The 18988-nt window shown below is 52.7% G+C and overlaps 1 protein-coding gene and 1 pseudogene across 1 annotated transcript in view; one reads left to right on the top strand and one right to left on the bottom strand.

The window, feature by feature from the left end:
- LOC127474812 (zinc finger protein 729-like) overlaps positions 1 to 18988 on the bottom strand; it is a 463770-nt pseudogene that overhangs the window by 70649 nt on the left and 374133 nt on the right.
- Positions 1 to 18988, top strand: part of LOC127474856 (zinc finger protein 239-like) — a 218817-nt gene that overhangs the window by 39981 nt on the left and 159848 nt on the right.

Raw genomic sequence — 18988 nt, 5'->3', positions numbered from 1 at the left:
GAGATGAAACTCCAGACATCCCTCCAGCCCATGTTCCCCACTCACCACTGCAGATCTCATCCAGTTGCTCTGTGCTTTGGTTCCTCAGGTGCCCATTTTCCAGCTCCAGGGGGACAGGGCCAGTCAAACCACGGCAATTTGGCAGAGACGTCTTCAACTGCTTCTGCTTCCTCAGCACCGCTGAGCCCAGGTGGTCTCTGAAGAGGCAGATGGAGAAATCCTGCATGTGGCTGCTCTCCTGGGAGGAAAGAGGAAAGGTGAGCTTTGGAAACAGCAGCCCCCGGCCCACAGTGAAGGGGGGTGGGGATGGTGGCAGAGGGAGATGCCCTGGGCTCAGATTCCAGAGCAGGGACAAGTTGCACTGGGCTGCAAGGCCCAGAAGCCACCAGAGCCCAGGGGAGCAGAGCCTGCTGTCAGAGCTGCTGACAGGGCTGGGTGCAGGGCAGCTCTCACTGCCCAGTGTCCATCTCAGGGCTCATGCTCCCACATCAGCCTTACCATGTCGAGGAAGCATGAGAGGTTTTCCACCAGATCCTCAGTGGCTGGGCAGGCCTTTGTCTTCTTCAGGTTTGGACACATCAAGTTTTTAGAGACTATCATAATCTCTGTCCAGAAGTCTTCACTGCCAAGAGACAGGAGCTCCATCATGTTTGGCACCAGGAGCTCCAGTTTTCCTACCAGTCTGAAGGACAGTGTTTCTTTTCTGTGATAAGATCCGTGCCTGGAAAGCTCCCCAGGCCGCCACCAGTCCCCAACATGGCATCAGGGCAGTTGGCAGCAGTCCCCCCAACACCTGCCTCCCAGCCCACACCAAGCCACCGCCTTACCCACAGCCCCAGAGCCCTGGATGCCACCATGGCTGTCCCTGACACCACCCTGCTCACCAGCTCAGGTGTCTCACACAGCGCCTGGGAGCCTGGGAATGTTGGAAGCTCCTCATGGGTGTGGACGTCGGCGCCAGAAGAGCAGTGCTTCTGGCCTGAATCGAGGGCTCGGTGTTGGTCCTAAAGCCTTCAGGATGCTGATGGTCTGTTCTGCCAGGCAAGAGACGACCACATTGCTGTCTGTCTTCAAGGGCTGAAGAGCTGTGAGCAAAAGAAACGGAGCCGAGATGAAGCCCTGTGTCTGCAGAGACCCCCAGACGTCCCCTCCAGCCCATGTTCCCCACTCACCGCTGCAGATCTCATCCAGTTGCTCTTGGCTTCGGTTCCTCAGGTGCCGCGTGGCCACCCCTAGGCACAAAGCTCCGTCAGCCCCTGCTCCCCAGCGGGCTCCCAGCAGCGCGGCCCCTGGCCCTGCCCTCCTCCCCCTCAGCCGGGATGAGCCCAGGAAGCACCAGGAGCTCAGGGGGTGGAACTCAGCCCAGTGCCCACCAAGCCCAGCCACGTGGGCAGGGCTGGCAGAGGGAGGCCCAGGCCCAACCTGTGGCAGCCGGGGCTCAGGCAGCCCCAGGGTTGGGCCTGGCTGTGGCTGCAGGAGCGGGGACGGGGGCCAGCTTGCCCAGAGAGGGACCCCGGGGGCTGGGGCTCACCGATGAACCTGATGGCCGCCTCTCGCACACTGGCCTCAGGGTCCTTGAGGTAGCTCAGGCCCTGACGCAGGTACTCTTCAGCCCTGCTCCTGTCCTTCCCCACCTGGAGAGAGCACAAGGACACGGGCATGGCACAGAGCCCCCCCGCTGGCTGCAGCAGTCCCTCCTGCCAGCACTCAGTGTTGCCCAGAGCCCTCTCTCCCGCTGGCTGCAGGGAAGGGAGAGGGGCCTGCAGAGGATCCCCTGGGGCTCTGCTCTTGGAGGGCACACACTGGGCTGCAGCTCCAGCCTCTGGGCTCTGGGCCCACACAGTGGGCTCTGCCTGCAGGGCAAGCCTCACCCAACCTGCACCCTGGCACTTGGCCTTACCAAGCACTCGCCAATCCTCCACATCTGCTGCTTCTTCACCAGCTCTTTCAGCTCCCTCCACTTGAGCAGTTTTGCTGTGGCAAGGAGCGCTTCCTGGGCGGCCTGCATGGAACCAGAAGGGGTGAGGTAGCAGCATAGTTGGCAAAGGAGAGCTCTTGGTTTTCTTGCTGGGGAGATTCTGCCCTCAGGAAGTTGGGACATGCCCTCACCAAAGTGTCTAGGGGACGTGTGAGGACAGCCCCGCAGGACAGGGCCTGAGGCTGGAAGCCCTGGCCTTGGACACATACCAGGGACAGCAGAGAAGCCTGTGGGGATGTGCCTGTTCAGGCTTTGGTGGCCACAGGCTGTTGACAAGCCCTACTGGAGCCCCAGGGCAGCTGTTGGAAATGGCCGTGCCAGCTTCTCCGTCCCTGCTGGCGCTGGCTCTGCAGGGACCTTTCCCACACCTTGCGCTGGGCCACGGCTGCCCACTGCCAGCAGCCCTTGTCCTGCTGCCTGGGCCCCACAGGGCAGGCCAGCCCACCTCTCTCTGTGCCAGTGCTCAGCCTTCCAATGTGTACCTTGGCCACTCTCGGGGACTGGTCACTTGTGCGAATGAGCAGCGGGACCAGTGCACTCCGCAGAGACGTCTTCAATTGCTTGTTGTTCCTCAGCACTGCTGAGCCCAGGTAGTCTCTGAAGAGGCAGATAAAGGCCTCTCGCATGTCGCTGCTCTCCTGGGAGGAAGGAGGAAAGGTGAGCTTTGGAAACAGCAGCCCCCTGCCCACAGTGAAAGGGGATGGGGATGGTGGCTGAGGGAGATGCCCTGGGCTCAGATTGCAGAGCAGGGACAAGTTGCACTGGGCTGCAAGGCCCAGCAGCCACCAGAGCCCAGGGGAGCAGAGCCTGCTGCCAGAGCTGCTGACAGGGCTGGGTGCAGGGCAGCTCTCACTGCAGCCCATCTCAGGCCTCACACTGCCACATCAACCTTACCATGTCAAAGAAGCGCGGCAGGTTCTCCACCAAATACTCATCCATGGGGCTGGCCTTTTTCTTCTCCAGGTTTTGATTTATCAGTCTTTTCAGGATCATAATGACCTTTGTCTTGAGGTCTTCTCTGCCAACCCACAGGAGCTCCATCATGTGTGGCACCAGGAACTCCAGTTTTCTTGCCTGTATGAAGGACAGAGTTTCTTTTCTGTGATAAGATCCATGCCTGGAAAGCTCCCCAGGCCGCCACCAGGCCCCAACATGGCATCAGGGCAGTTGGCAGCAGTCCCCCCAACACCTGCCTCCCAGCCCACGCCAAGCCACTGCCTTACCCCCAGCCCCAGAGCCCTGGATGCCACCATGGCTGTCCCTGACGCCACCCTGCTCACCAGCTCAGGTGTCTCGCACAGCACGATGAGGCCTTCGAGCACCTGGGAGGCTGGGAGGGTTGGAAGCTCCTCATCGATATCAAAGTTGTCATTCTGAAGGTATTCAAAGTCTTTGTCCTTGTCCTCCCACTCAAACTTCACGCTAGTGCCACTGGGCAATGGCTGTAGAAGCAAGCACAGTAGTGAGAGCCTGGCAGAGTCTGCAGGGCTCGTGGCAGGGGATCAAGTCCTTTTCTGGTAACTCACAGCCAAGTCAGAGGTGGAGCTGCTTTCTGAAGAAGAAGCGCTTAGACTGCAGGGCCACCAGTCGACCCAGAGCATGACAGCGAATGGCCATAATATCTTGTCTCCAATCTGGGGCTCTGAGAAGATGCTCTGCCACATTTGCCTGGTCACACTGCAAGGCAGAGCTCTGTGTCAGCAGGGCAACCTGGAGTGCAGCGTGGCTGGGCCAGCCCAGGTGCCTGGGGCCCTGCCTGGGCAGGCAGCAGGGCACTGAGCTGGTGTTCCCCTCTAGGCTGGGAGCAGCAGGGTGGCTCTGGGCTGGCTGGGCCAGCTTTGTCTGCTGCAGGCCTGGACAACCCAGCAGGGCTGGAAAGCTTGGTGGGATGGAGAACCCCTCTCCTCAGGGCTGTCCTCCATCATTCCTTGGCTCTGGGAGCCAGAGAGTCTCAGGCTCCATCTCCCCACAGCCAACAAACCCTCAGGCTTTTCAGGGCCAGTACCTGTCTCCTTGTGGAGCGATGCTCAGCAGTGTGGCGACTACCTTCCTTGGGAAAAAGTCCGCTAGCAGAAGAAGCAGGGAGTGGAAGCACTCCTGCACAAGTTCACACTTCACGCCTGGCAGTCTTTCATGCAGGAAGCTCAAAATCTTTGGCACCTGAAGGGGACAGAGGTGAGGAGAGTGCTGCCACGGTAGTGCAGCCTCAGCTGCCCTTTCCATACCACTCTGCTGCCTTCAGATGCCTTCAGGTGCCTGAGACACCTGGGTTTGGCAGGGAGGGATGGAGAGAGGAACAAGGCCTTCTAGGGCTGAAGGGCAGGGCAATCCAGCCACAGGCCACTTACATCCGTCAGGAAGAAGCACGGGTCATCCGTGGCCAGCCACAAAATCTTTTCTGCTATGGTCCTGCGCCCTCTGTAAAGGTTCCACCCAAATGGTTCAACCCATGGACGAGTCTCTCCAGGTACCCATTGATAATTCTGTGCATCTTTCTGCTCCAGGGTTTCAAGGACGATGTGTGTCCTCTCCGAGCGCGTGAGGTATCTCTCGAAGGGCTGCGGCAGGAAGGAGGAGAGCAAAGATGTCACCCCAAGGCCCCTGCTGGTGCTGCTCAGCTGGGCAGCGAGAGCAGCCCTGGCCACAGGTGCCCAGCAGTGCTGGCAGCAGTGCCCACAGTCACTGTGTGGGGGAGGACAAGAGCAGAGGGTCCTTAGGCTGAGGCAGGAGGGCTGGGCTCATGCTCACGGGGTGCTGGCCCTGCACAGGACCAGGGCTCACTGCTGGGCAGGAGAGCTGCAGCTGCTGCTGGGACACCAGCAGAGTGCCGCCCTCAGACAGTCCCTGCTTGGGGACAGCAGGAACCCTCTCATCAGGGACACTGAGGCCCTGTCAGCCCCACTGATTCCGGGTGCCTTTGGCTCACAGGAGTGCCCTGCCGATGGCACAGACAAGAGTCTCAGCAACGGGGGAGCTCATTACCTTGATACCGCACTTTTTTCCGAGAGTCCTGCAGAAGCAGGTGATTTCACCTTCCACGTGGCGCGCGTATCGTTTGTCCCTTAGCCTGGTCCTGCCTAAAGAGCAGGGCAGACGTGCAAGTCAGGGAGAGCAGCTTTGCCATCAGGCTTTCCAAAGCAGCCCGAGATCTGCTTGCGAGATGGCAGGCCAGAAGGAGATTGTGGAGGGACGGGGTCAGAGTGGGCTCCACAAACAGGCAGGGTTGAAGATGGTGAAAGGAGCGGGGAAGGAGAGCAGCAGAGAATAGGTGCAAGACTTGAGGAGAGCACTCCACTTGTACAGCAAAAGAGAGCTGGGATGCTGCGGGGAGCAGCTGGAGGGGCAAAGGTGGTCAAGCAGAGAAGCAGAGCTGGGAGGTGATGTCTGTGTGCAGAGGGACGAAGGCCACCACAATCCCCCTTAGCTTTTTGCTTACAGATGAATTCGCTGAGGTGCGCAACAGTTGCCCGACGTCCTGAGAATGGTTGAAGGAGGACAAATCCCAGCAGCTGTCCAAGGAATGGGATCTCGATGACAGTGGACTTCTTTTTGTTTCAGGAGGTCCCATGGGAGGGAAGGAGGGAGGAAGAAGAGCAGTAGGGTTGAGGGCAGGCAGCTGGTGCCAGGGCCCCATACCTGAGAGTGTGCCCAGGGCTGGATCCCTGGGGAGTGCAGGCTTTGCAGGACCCTGTGGCCCTGTCTCCTGGAGCCCTCAGCTGGGCAGCAGCCCTGGCAGGGAGAGCGGCAGGGCAGGGGCACAGCCTGGCTGGAGGCTTCCTGGGCCTTACCTGCCGTTGGGAATAGCTGTTCAACCATCTGCACAGCGTGTAAATCCTCTCCATGGCTTCTTCCCACACGGTGACAATATCATATCTGGCAAAGTCCACCAGCACCTGAGCAAAGAGAAGCTGCTGGTGAGCCCCCGGAGCAGACACCCGCTCCAGCAGCAGCAGCAGCAGCAGCAGCAGCTCGGCTCCTGGGTGGGACTTGCACTGTCCCTCGAGGCTTCCTCTGAGCCCCAGCAAAGCCTGGAGCAGGCTTCCTGCCCCTGGGCTCCCTTGTGGGCCAGGCAGGAAGGCAGGTGCCACTCTCTGTGCTCCAGAAGAGCCTGGTGACACAGGAGGGGGGCACTGTCCCCACAGCGTGCTCTGCCACCGTGGCACTTGTCTGGAGACCACCCACCCAGGAGTGGGCAACCCCTGCCCCACAGGGTGAGGAACAGCCCCGGGACTGCCACTCTTTGCACAGGCCAGACCTGCAAGATGTTCTGCAGCTCCTCGCCCAGTCTGGAGGGAGGAGTGTTCCGCACGATTGCCGTCAGCATGGGGTCCAGGGCTTGCAGGGTCTGCAAGGAGGACAGAGAGCGCTGGCAGTGATTCTTCACCCCCAGGAGATGCATCTGAGCTCCCAGTGCCAGGAAGGAGAGCCACCCACGCTGCCCAGGAGAGACCTAAAAGCAGGCAGTCTACTGTGAGCAGACAGATGCCACAGGCCTTTGCATTCCAGCGGAGAGAGATCAGGGAGCAGAGAGAATAAAAACTGGAAGGAGAAAACAGGAGGTGCCTTTTTCTCCCCGAGGCCTGGTGTGCAAACCACACTCTTATGTTTCTCGGGTTCTGTCCTTCTAAATAAACTTTCTGCATTCTTTCCACTGCCTTGGCATTTCTGGGGATCCCTGCGTATCTTACGTGACGCGCAGGATGGCCAGAGAGCAGCCCAGAGGGACTGGTGGCTCCTGGAGCTCAACCAGCACTTACCTGATTCCTGCGCTCATATCCATCCCATACATAGGTGTCCCATTCAGGAAGGAAGAGGACAGCTCTGAAGCAGGCTTCTAGGAGCCTTCTCGTTTTGCCCTCCAGCACCTCGTTCACCGCGCTGCAAAGAGGAAGGGCCCAAGTGGACAATGGTGCCGGGGGAAGCGCCTCCAGGCCTTGTGCAGGGGGCGGAGGTCCTCTGGGGAAGGGGTCCCTGGCAGTGATGAGCGGGTACCTCAATCTTTCAATGGCAAAGAGGGCGAGCTTCCGCACTTCTGTGTGCTTCATCTCCCGCTCGCGGTGGTTCATCTGCTGGATCAGATCCCTGTCGCGGTCGTCCTCGGCACGCTCGTTGATACAGGACTCAGCGTCCAGCAGCATCTGCAGAGCACAACGCAGCTGGGACCCGGCAGCTGCCAGCACCCAGTGCCACCAGAGCCTAGCCCTCACAGGGTGCCAGTGCCAGGGGCCTTGCCCCCTTCCCCAGAGCACCGAGCGTCCCCTCACCTGAATCCTCTCGACCACCTCATATCTGTGGCAGAAGTGGACCAAGCGCTGGGATGAGCCACTGCCGGCGGTGCTTCTGCACAGGCGCACAACTTTCTGAAGAAAGCTGGTCTTGTGGACCAGATTCTGGCAGCCGGAGGACAGAGACAAACAGGGAGCATGAGAGGGGGAAATGTGGCCCGCGAGACTGGAGCCCTGAGGGACAGTGGCCTGCGGGAGCAGCAGCTCTGCCCAGCCAGCACCCCTCCAGCAGCCCAGCAGCAGAGCCCCTGCCTTAGATGCTGGCACAGCTGCCGTCCAACTGGCCACACTTACCTCTTTGGGGCTGTCAAGGGCCTGGATGGAGTCCACCACTTCCTGTTCTTCTCTGGACAGGGGGAACAAGTTGACATCTAAGAGACGGATAGAGCAGGGAGGATCATTGCAGGATGCGCTGCAGAGCCCCAGCCCTGCCCAGTCCCCTCACTCACCCGTCCCCATCTGCGGTGGGTTCACCAGGATCCACTGGGAGAGTTCTGCTGCAGACCAGCTTTTCTGGGCAGCAGCCTCCTCCTCCCAGGCCACCTCATGGGGCTCTTCTGGAGAGCCGCTTTTCTGGGCAGCACCCTCCTCCGCCCAGGCCACCCTGGGCTTGCTGGGGGGGGTCTGCTCCATCCTACTAGAAAACTACTAGAAGTAGTAGAAGTAGTTTTCTAGAAAACTACTAGAAGAAGGGAAAGGGGAAGTGGGAATCTTCGCGGAAAAACCGTCGCACTACGAGTCAACAGGGAAAGCCTGGAGCTGTGCTCAGAAGATCCTCGCCAGCTCCGTGCTCCCGTCCTGTCACGTCGCTGTCCTGCCGGACAATGGTGCTGGCACTGGGGCTGTGCTGACCACGTGTGCTGTGATGGGATGTCACAAAGGGCCCCCCTGTGACACACCACCTGACGCCTAGCAGTGTTCCAGCACTTGTGGATGTGGAACCAGCCCCTAGCAACGGGCCCCAACGATGCAGAAAATTATGCTACGTTGACCCTAAAACCCCAAAGCCCACAAATCTTTATTAGTAGACACACTGTTCCAAAAAAATAAAGGAGCGTTGGAGGCATAACATTGGGTGCGAGTGGTGTTTTTTGTAAAGGGAGTACCTTTATGTGGGCCCCCACCATCTCGTCTTTGAAATGGTAACACCTTATCCCACTGTCTACAAGCAGTAGATATCCCCTGCTATCCTATACACAAGGTCAGCTTTTCTCTGTAGTTTCAAAGGAAATACATCTCTTGGCTCAGAGTCATAGTGATTGATTCTTTTCAGCTGACCACCTCCCTGAGCCTTTTCCAGGACCCAGCTCAGGAGAGCACTGCTAAAAGTCCAGCTGTGTGATTTCAAGAGCCAGATTGGCTCCTGAGACCTTCCATAATCACTTGGAGCATTGTTGGTTAAATTCTGCCATAACTACTCACATTGTTAGTATGAAAAAGGAAGAATGGGAAAATTTCTGGTTTTAATGGAGTAAGCTGGGCAAATGAAAGAAGGCAAAGGCATGTATATAATTTACAGTGACTGCTGAAGTATGTAAATATTAATTCTAGTCATGTTTGCTGGGTGTGCTTCTGGCACAGGAACACCATAGCTGGGGCTGGGGCCAGCACTGATGGCAGTGATGAGGAATGGGGGGGATGCCCTTCCATCCTGCTGACATCTGAAGTGGTTTCCATGGCTGTAGCAAAAATAGGAGACAGTGTCCTGGTGACACTGGTATGCCAGGCAGTCTCTGTGGTGTTGGCTAAAAAAAGTAGGACACCTAGTTTTCTTTAGGTGTCTGTGCTGTTTCTGAGCAGCGGTAACGAGGGCTGGGACTGATGTGGCAGAGGGGCGGGTGTGGGGTTGTTGTGGCTCCGTCCCTCAGGAGCTGAGGGTGCCCAACACAGGTTGTGTACTCGGATCAGAGGAGAGGGGTTTGTGGCCCCGCTCTCTGTGGTGAGCCTGGTGGGTGAGCTCCCCCTGGGCCAGGCCACGTCAAGGGCTGATGAGAACAGAGGTGTTGCTTGTGGAATGGCAGCAAGCGAGATGCGGGGCGCCAGCAGCCACCTCGGGGGGGCTGAACCTCGCCGTGCAGGCAGGCGAGGGTACGAAGAGATGTCTGGAGAAGGGTCTGGCAGAGAAGGTGGTGTCGGCCCGAGCAGGGTCGGGGCTGGGCTGGGGCGGGCGGAGGTGGGCTCGGCCCGGCCTGGTGGCAGTGGAAGGGGGCGGTGGCCGCTCCCGCCTCTCCCTGAGGAGTGAGCGGGCGGCCATGTTGTGCCGGCGGCGGGAGGAGGGAGTTGAGATATTGCACAGTCTGTGACAATGAAGGCAAGACCAGCCTGAGGATAATGAGGGGACTGAGCCTGTGAGACCCAAGACTTGTGTTCCTGATGTTAAATCCTGAAATGTCTAAAGCTGCAACTTTTAACTGACCTGCTCTTCAAAAAACAGCAAAATTAAAGATTAAAATTAAACCCCGCAGTGTCAGGAGCAGATCTTGGCTGACCTGCATGTTCCATGCTAAATACAAAATTGAGCACTTCAGTCATAATGGTCTGCATCTTTCCTGGATTGCCCTGATGCTGTTTGTGCTGAACAGGTATTACAATAAAGGCAGTTTTACCTGTCCCTTGTTTACTTTTCTGAGCTCTTTGGAGCTGTCTTTTCTTGTAAGAGCAATATATGGTTATCTGTGTTTGTCTGGTGGTAATTTCTCAAGGGATTTGTGTACAGGACAGGGCCTGAATTTCTTGGGTGGTTTGCACAGGTTCTTTGATAACACATTCCCTGGTGATACTTGAAAGATTTTTATAAAATGTCTTTTGTAGCATATGCTGTCATTTCTAATGCTTGGTTGGTTTTTTTTCATTCAGGGATGGGACTTGTGTAATACTCACAGTCTAATGCTTGGTCCTTAGGATTTCTTTATTATTTTAAATTTTAATTTATTAGGATTCCTTAATTATTTTTAATTTTAATTTATTAGGATTTCTTTATTCTTTTTAATTTTAAATTATTACAATTTCTTTATTCTTTTTAATTTTAATTTATTAAGATTTCTTTATTATTTTTAATTTTAAATTATTAGGATTTCTTTATTATTTTTAATTTTAATTCAAGTGCATTAGTATCCCATTTTCCCTGCAGATGTGTGGAGGAATTGATTTGCTCACTGTAAGCAAAATAGCTGCTCTTGGTCAAAGGACTGGTAAGTTGTTCTTCCTAATACCATATACTTTTTAGCTTTTTAAAAACACCCAATCAAAGGTCTGGCTTTGCACAAAATGATATGTAAAGCTAGTACAGTTTTTTATTTGTTTGGTTTTGTTTTTTTTTAAATTAAACTGTGAGCTGATAGACTTCAGATCATTCCTCATATAGTCAAAAAACCACAGCATTGGCAGACTTGAGTAGAAAAATTAAAATTAAAATTAATAATTAAAAAATTATTCATCTCCACTGGATGAATACAGGAACAGAATCTTTTCCAGTTTTTCTTTAACTAAAAGGAATTTGGTCTTGACCTTTTGTTGTCCCTGCCACATTTTGTGACTTTGGACCAGTTTTATCACCGAGTTCAGTCCAGAAGCAAAAAAGTGGAATTCATGAACTGGAGGAATTCAGTTTTTAATGCGTGTCCATGAGCTTAGTTTTGATGCTTTTTGGCAAGTATTGAATCTCTTCTGCTCCTGGGCTCTGTGAGTTTTATTACTTTGTTCCTTCAGAAGCCTTAAACTGTTTTTCCCACTGCAGGTCTGTGTAGAACAGCAGATTTCTTGCCAGGTTTCTCCTTCCAGCTCTTCCTCAAAACTCTTCCTGTGCCATCCACTGACGCCTTTCTAGCCCCCAGTCATCTGCTCGAATCTCTAAAACATGTGACTCATGTTCCATTTTTATATTCATCTTCACATGACTCCTGAATCTTTCTGTGTGCATTTTTGTTTGTTTTCTCACTGGGTTGTAAATGAGCTGTTGTCACATCTGGTTTCTTGGGTAGGACTTTGGCCTTTCAGTTACACCCCGAGTAACTCTTCCCTCCTTTTCTGGTTTATAATCCTTACCTAAAGGAAGGGGCTGAATGTGAAAGCCTTAATTTACTTAATGCAACAGTTGTCTACAAAAGAAGTTGCTTCAAAAATCAATTGCAAAAGCATCCAAATGTGTGGATCCTGAAATGTTATCCAAATATAAATTCAAATTCCTATGCCTTAAATATATTAAAAATATAAATACGTAAAAAATGTTTAATTAAAATAAATGTTTGAATAAAATGGTACCCAAATATAAATTCGAATTCCTAGGCCTTAAATATAAAAAATAAATAAATAAATGTATAAACACCGAAAACCCTGAAACAACTCAGGAACTTCCTTTTCGCTGTGAATTTGGACTGTGTGAAATCAGCCATAAAAGTTATGTGTGAGCAAACTGCTTCCTTTGTGCTCTCTCAGAATCTACTTATATTAAAACACGGCCTCAAATACATAAAAATGAATCCTTTAAATTTTCCTCTTCCCTTGGTACCTCCTCAGATGCACAGAAGGAAAGTTGTGCTGGATTTCAGTCTCCCACTTGAGGAACAGAAGGTTTCAATAGACCTCAAGTGGCTGAAGCCCTGGGTTTGGCCATCAGGCCTTGTCTTTCACTGCTGTGGTCTTTTAATAGAGCAACAGAGAATTGCAGCAAAAAACTGAAGAGAAAAACTGTAAATTCTGTTTCAGAATCGCTGCCTTGAATCTTTGGTCGAGGCTGGGAATGGTTGGTCTCCCTTGGCAGGGAGGGTCAGTACTCTTTGTCATTCTGACATGACTGCCCAGGTCCCTGATTTTATCGTGGCCAAAATACTGGGCTTGGAAACCAAAGCAGGAGCTGGTAGAGAACAGCAGCTTGAAAAATGGGCTGATGCCTAATTGATGTGGCAGAAGGAATGAAAGACTCGTGACAGCTAAGAAAAAAATTGGGCTTTTCAGTGCCTACCTCAGGTTAGGATCACTGCATGTGTCTTGGTGGAGGAAGATGTTTTTGTAACTTTATTGAAACTTGTTAGTAAAATGTGCCTGAATTCCTAAGGAAACAACCACTGTGAAACCTTTTAAACCAAATGTAGATTTCCAAAGTGTAGAAGTTGCTATTAATATTTTGGCCATTCCTGTGGCATCTTTTTGCTGTATGAATAACTTTGATAACAAGAACATGTCCTTAATTATAACACATTATCAGCTCTGTTTACTGCTAATTATTTTACAAGGCTGAGAGAAGAGTTTAAGATGAAAGATGTGGGGTTACTTGCAAAGATTTTGGTACAACCAATGCAGTTGAACCTGGTGGGGAAATTTGCCCTTAAGTTGGTTTTGGTAGATCTCATGAGTGTCTAAGGCAGAGGCCAACCCAACTGGAAAGAGCCTTTCAAGGGTGACTAAGATGTAACTAAATTACCTTTTTGGGAGGTGGGGAAAGCTGATGTCAGGAATTAAATTTCCTTATGTTAAAGTTATTAAAAATTTATTAATATGTAAATATTAAAATTATTTTAATGGTCTTATTTATGGGGGTTTCACTGTGCTTATGTTAGTACTTCTGAGTGTTTGATTGTGACAAAAATGGACAGCTTCGGGTTTTTTTTTTTATTTTTCATGTTTTGATACTTTGGTCAAGGCATTGACATTAAAAATCATTCAAAATTTTAATTCATCTTCAAACACTGAAATAGATTTGAAATGAGGTTAATGAGAACAGTGGGGGGAAAAAAACCACCTGAGCCCAAAACCAAAACAACCCCAAAACCTGTTCATTTTTCCATTGTATTTTATACAAGGAAGTCTGTAGAGCAGCAGAAAACAGGACACGTGAGCAGGTGTGACAGTCAGACTGGGGCTTGTTGCACTGGTTCCAGTGCTATTTGCTTCAGTGTAACTGGTCATTTTGAGATGAGACTGGGGAAACTGGGCTGCCAGGGCAGAGACCACTGGCTGGCCCCATTGGTTTTTGCTGGGCAGTGGGTAATTTCTGCCTCACTTGTCAGAACCAGCCCACGGTTATCAGGGAATGGGGTAGTGGTGAATTTGGCTTTCAGACTAAAATGAGGTTAAACTTACACATATTCAAAAGAATAAACTGATGTTGGAGTGCAGATACTCAAAATCCTGAGGACCTTTTGAAACCTTTTTTGTGTGTCAGTCCTACGGTCGAAGCTCTTCCCGCAGTCGGGGCACTGGTGGGGCTTCCCTTACTGGTGAGTCCGTTGGTGTTTGGTCAAGGTAGAGTTGTGGGTGAAGCTCTTCCCACACTCCCCACACTTGTAGGGCCTCTCCCGCTGTGGATGCGCCGGTGGGTGATGAGGTGAGCATTCTGCTTGAAGCCCTTCCTGCAGTCGGTGCAGCGGAAGGGCCTCTCATCCGTGTGCGTCCGCTCGTGCCTGAGGAGATTCCAGCTGGTCTGAAACCTCTTCCCACATTTCCCACATGTGTAGGGCTGTTCCCCGGTGTGGATGCGTTGGTGGGCACGAAGATTGGAGCTGTCACTGAAGCTCTTCCCACATTCCCCACACGTGTAAGGCCGCTCCCCAGTGTGGATGCGTTGGTGGCTGAGGAGGTTGGAGCTGCAGTTGAAGCTCTTCCCACATTCCCCACATGTGTAGGGAAGTTCCCCAGTGTGGATGAGCTGGTGGGAGTGGAGGGTGGAGCTGTGCCTAAAACTCTTCCCACATTCCCCACACGTGTAGGGACGTTCTCCAGTGTGGATGCGCTGGTGGGTGCGGAGGTTGGAGCTGCAGTTGAAACTCTTCCCACATTCCCCACACTTGTAGGGACGTTCCCCAGTGTGGATGCGCTGGTGGGTGCATTGAGTGGACCTGTCACTGAAGCCCTTCCCACATTCCCTACATGTGTAGGGCCATTCCCCACTGTGGATGCGCTGGTGTTGGATAAGGTTGGAACTTTGCCTGAAGCTCTTCCCACATTCCCCACACGGGTAGGGACGTGCCCCAGTGTGGATGTGCTGGTGGGTGAGGAGGGTGCTGCTCCTGTTGAAGCTCTTCCCACATTCCAAGCACCTGAAGGGCATCCCCCTGCTGGGAGGCTGATCAGGGACCACCAGCTCAGAGCTCCCCCTCAAGCTCCGGCCGCCTTCCCGGCACAGGCTGGCTCTTTCCTCCTCAGAGCACCCTGGGCTGGCTTTGGAGCCCCTCCTGCGGGGGGATCTCCGGCCCTTTTCCTCCCCGCTGCCTTCCTGCGCCGGGGAGCCCTTCAAAACGGCCTCTCCCACCAGGGTCTCACGGGGGGATTTGTCCTCCGCGCTCTCCCTCCTCAGCTCGGGGCCTGGGGCAGGAAGCAACAAGGACAGGCAGGGGATTTGCCTCCGGCCCACAGGGAAGGCCAAGGACATCCCCCCAACTCCGGCCCCGGCAGGACGGCGGCGCCAGCGGGGTTGTCCTGCAGCCGGGGCCATGCTGGGCTGACAGAGCCAGCACAACACCCGCCCAAAGGGACACTGACTTCCTCCTCACCTGCCTGGGGGGCCCAAGGCATCTTCCTCTTCCTCCCAGCCTCCTCCTCCATCCGACCAAGCTTTGGGAAGGACAAATCCTGATGGGGGGGTAAACAAGGGCTGAGCGCGTTGGCTTGGGGGTTCCTCCTGCCCAAGTCCATCTCTAGAACTCACCGGGCATCCTGTGACCATAAAAACCTCCAAAACACCGAGACTCAGCCCAGAAAACCCCAAATCATCAAGATTCAGGTAAAAGCCTATAAGAAAGAGTGAGAAGACTCCTGCCCCCCCAAACTGAAAAAAGTTGAGATTCACCTAAAAAATACTCTAAAATATGAAGATGAGCCCAAAAAAATTCTCCTAAGAGTTCCCCTTCTCTGGTTTCCCCCCTCTAGGGTTCAGAGAGTCTCCCCTGTCTGGGATCCTGGGGGTTCTACCTAGAGATGCTGGGAGTGTTGGGGGTCCCAAGGCTCCCTTCTCCTCTGATTCTCGCCTTCGGGATGCCGCATTCCCAGAAATTCCCCCTCTCCAGGTTCTCCACTTTGTTGTCTTAGGGGATCCCAGGGGTCCCCACTGTCCAGGCTTCCCCTTCTCCGTGCCCCCCCTCACCAGGCTTTCAGGGGCCCTCTGAGAGACCACTGGGATGGACTCGGGGGGAACTGGGGCACACTGGGGGGCACTGGGGAGTTACCTGGGGATACCAGGACACACGGAGGGACACTGGGAGGTTACTGGGCCATACTGGGGGTTACTGGGTGCTCACTGCAGGATCACTGGGTCATACTGGGGGGCAGTGGGAGGTCACTGGGACACACTGGCTGGTCACTGAGGGGGTTACTGGGCCATACTGAGGGGCACTGGGAGGTCACTGGGATATACTGGGGGCACTGGGATCCCCTTACCCGGATGTGGTACATCTCCCCCCCCCCGGATTTTTGGGGGCATCCATAGGACCCCTCCCCTGGGGGTTGGAGGATCCCTTGAAACCCACTGCTGGGCTTTAGGGGACCCCCCAAAATCCCCTCAAAACCCCTGAAATTCCCCCGTCGACTCATCGAAACCTCCTCAAGGACCCCTCATCCCTCCCCAGCACCCCCTAAACCCTCTCAGTGACCCACAAAACCCACCTGAGACTCTCCAAGCCCATTTAGGGACCCCCAATCCCCTTCACGGGCCTTCAAAACTGTCTGTGACCCCTTAAACCCCCCAGAGACCCCAAAACTGCCTCGAAGGTCCCCGCAAAGGCCCCCCAGGACCCCTAACCCTCTTCACAGACCTCCAAAGCCCACCTGGGACACTCCAAATCTTCTCAGAAAACAAAACCCCTATCAGACTCCCCAAAACTCTTCAGGAACCTTCAACCTCCCCCCCGAGTCCTTTCAGGGACCCCTCAAAACGTCCCCGGGAACCCTCGAACCCCCCCGCTAAACCCTCCCGAGCCCTCCAGCCTTTCCACCCACACCCGCGCTCCCCGCAGCCCCCGAGGGGATCCCCAGACCCCGCTCTCGCCGCCCCCCCGCCAACTCACCCAGCGAAGTGCAGCGGCCGCAGGTGAGTCCTCCTCACTCCCGACCACGAGGCCAAAATGGCGCTCGCTCCGCGCGCCCTCCGCCTTTACAGACCCGCCCCGCAGCCAATCAGCGCGCGGCCACGGCCCCTGCCCGCCCTCCGTCTGCGCGGGGCATTGTGGGAGTTGTAGTCCCTGCGCCGGGGGAGGATCGGGCGTTTTGGTTTTTAGTTTTTCTGTCTTCTTTTATTTTCTCTTTTTTTCTTTCTTTTTCCTTTCTTTTTTCTTTTCTTCCCCTTTTTTCTCTCTCTTTTTTATTTTTTTCTCTTTTTTCTTTCTTTTTTTCTCATTTTTTCCTTTTTTTCTTTCCTTTTTTTTCTCTTTTTTTTTTCTCTTTTTTCTCTTTTTTCTCTCCTTTTTTTTTACTATTTTTTTTCTTATTATTTCCATTTCCCTTTTTTTTTACATTGTTTTCTATCAGTTGTACTTTCAAGGAAGATTTATACTCAGATCAAAACAATCTCCAGCTACATATCCTGCCACAACAGATAATCTGCCATTGTTCCAGGTTTGTGAGGATTCCCAAGATCACAAACACTGAGACACCAAGGGTGGAAGTGAAGCAACTTTATCCTGTCCCTTGCCACAGCCTTCAATCCACACCCAGCCCTGGATTTCTGCAAAGCCGCTGGGCAGGAGCAGGAGACGGAGCTGGTGCTCGGCGGGAGGGGCAGCAACAACAAACCCGTGTCTTTGGAACAGGGGAAGGAATTTAGTGCTTGAGGGGTTACATTCCACAGGCTCCCCTGGGGATCAGCTCATGCTTGGACAGTGAGAACAGCAAGAACATTCCTAATAAAAATGCCAGAGGGAAGGGAGCGGAGGGGGAGCAGGGGCAGGAAAAGGAAGCAGAGCGATGGAAGATGGGCTGGGGCGGTCGGGGCTGGGGGAAGGCAGGCTGGACAATGCCTTGTTTGGTCCAGCAGCTGGACCAGCTCCAGGGCAGGTGTCAGGGGAGCCTCTGCCACAGGGACATGGACAAACAGACCCTACAAAAGCTCTCAGAGGGGTTGGGGGCTCTGGGCGGGGCTGCGCTCTCGCCTCAAGCCGGGATATCCCAGGGCAGGGGAACAGCAATTCCTGTCAGCTCCCAGCAAAGATTATTGGGGTTTGCACTGGGGAAATATTGACGCTCCAGCTTCTTCTTCTCTTTTTAGAACTTTGAGCTTGCAGTCGGGTAGAAGGGCTGGTGGAGGAGTGGGAAGAGACCCACTGAGGGGCACATCTCATCCCTCAGTTAGATGGAGCTAAACCCCTGATCTTGCTTAGGAAGAGCTGCTGATGCTCAGTTGTCTTCTTTCCCTTCTGCTTTAGTGGGATATTACATTTCACTGCAGTATTGGTGATAGAATGGTATGTCAGCTGGAATGGTTTGGTTGTTACAGAAAGCATAAATGCATTTTAAGGAAGGTATTTTTACATAGAGGAGGCCTCCAAAAAAACCCAAAGGTAATATAAGTGCAGAATATAGTGAACTTTGGGGTTTTTATTTTTAATTCTTGGGTAGAAAAGCCATCCCAGTTAGGGACAGCAATTTATTGCGTTGCTGAAAAATAAACAACCAACAAACAAAAAAAAGAAATCTGAATTTGTTCTCTTTCAGATTTGTTTTTGATCATAAGAATACTTCTAGTGAAAAGGGCTAATTTATTCTTTCTAGAGGAATATTTTAAGTGTGATTATCACAATATCACAGCTGCTGAAAAGGTCTAAAATAGGACATTGACCTTGAACGTGTTCCTGCGTTTAGGATGTGGTGCTGTAGTAGTTTGGACTTCGTTTTCCCCCAGAGGCTAAGAAAAGTGGTAGACCCCAAGGGGTGGAAACCCCTAGAAGGATCTCTTCAAGAAACAATAGAACTGCAACTCATTTTTTAAGGTATCATCTCAAAATGTTCACTCTTGCTCTGTAAAGACATGCCAAAAGGATTGTAGAAAGCTTGCAGTATCCCAGGAAGTACATGTGGTATTTTATCAGTGTAAATATGGATAAGATTTTCAATATTTCTGCTGGCAATACTCCATAACTAAAGTAAGTTTTCCCTTTGGTGCTGCACTAGTTTATGATTTAATTGTTACTGACATTCCACCAGTCACATTATTAGCTTCACCAAATGATAGGGAAATAATCCTGTATTAATTAAAGAGAGCAACTGAATTCCCTCAGTCACCTTATCCTTGGCTGTCTGAGACAGAGATGCACTTCAGCTTCCGTAAAGAAACTTCCACTAAAAAAGAGCTTGGGATAATAGTGAGAGATCCATCTTGAAGGGTGTGCCTGATTCCCACACTGTAAAACCTCATGGATACTCTCAGGTTCCCATTATTAAATAACACTGCTGCCTAAATTCAGCTGCAAAGGAGACCATGTGCCACAGTCAGCAGTCCAGGTTTGATTTACAGTAAATAGGAGGGAGAGAGAAAGGAAGAAATAGAAAGAGAGAGAGAGAAGAAGGAGGTGGTGGGAAGCCAGTGAGAGAGAGACAGAGATGAAGTAAATGTATCACACCATGGAGACCCCTGAGGCTCCCACCGGTCCTTCTTCACCCTGCTCTGCTCGGTGGAGGGTCCCCAAGTTGTGCTTCTGGGCTATCACTTTTATCCAGCCCAAGCCCCGGGTATTCAGGGGGGTAGATGCTGTTCCCACAGCTTGGGCTGGCACATCTACAAGGACTTGCTTCCTTTCCCACA

Source organism: Manacus candei, unplaced genomic scaffold (assembly GCF_025592945.1).
Source record: "Manacus candei isolate 608988 ecotype Guabito, Panama unplaced genomic scaffold, ASM2559294v1 h1tg000045l, whole genome shotgun sequence".
NCBI lineage: Eukaryota > Metazoa > Chordata > Aves > Passeriformes > Pipridae > Manacus > Manacus candei.
This window is presented reverse-complemented; position numbering and strand designations above follow the sequence as displayed.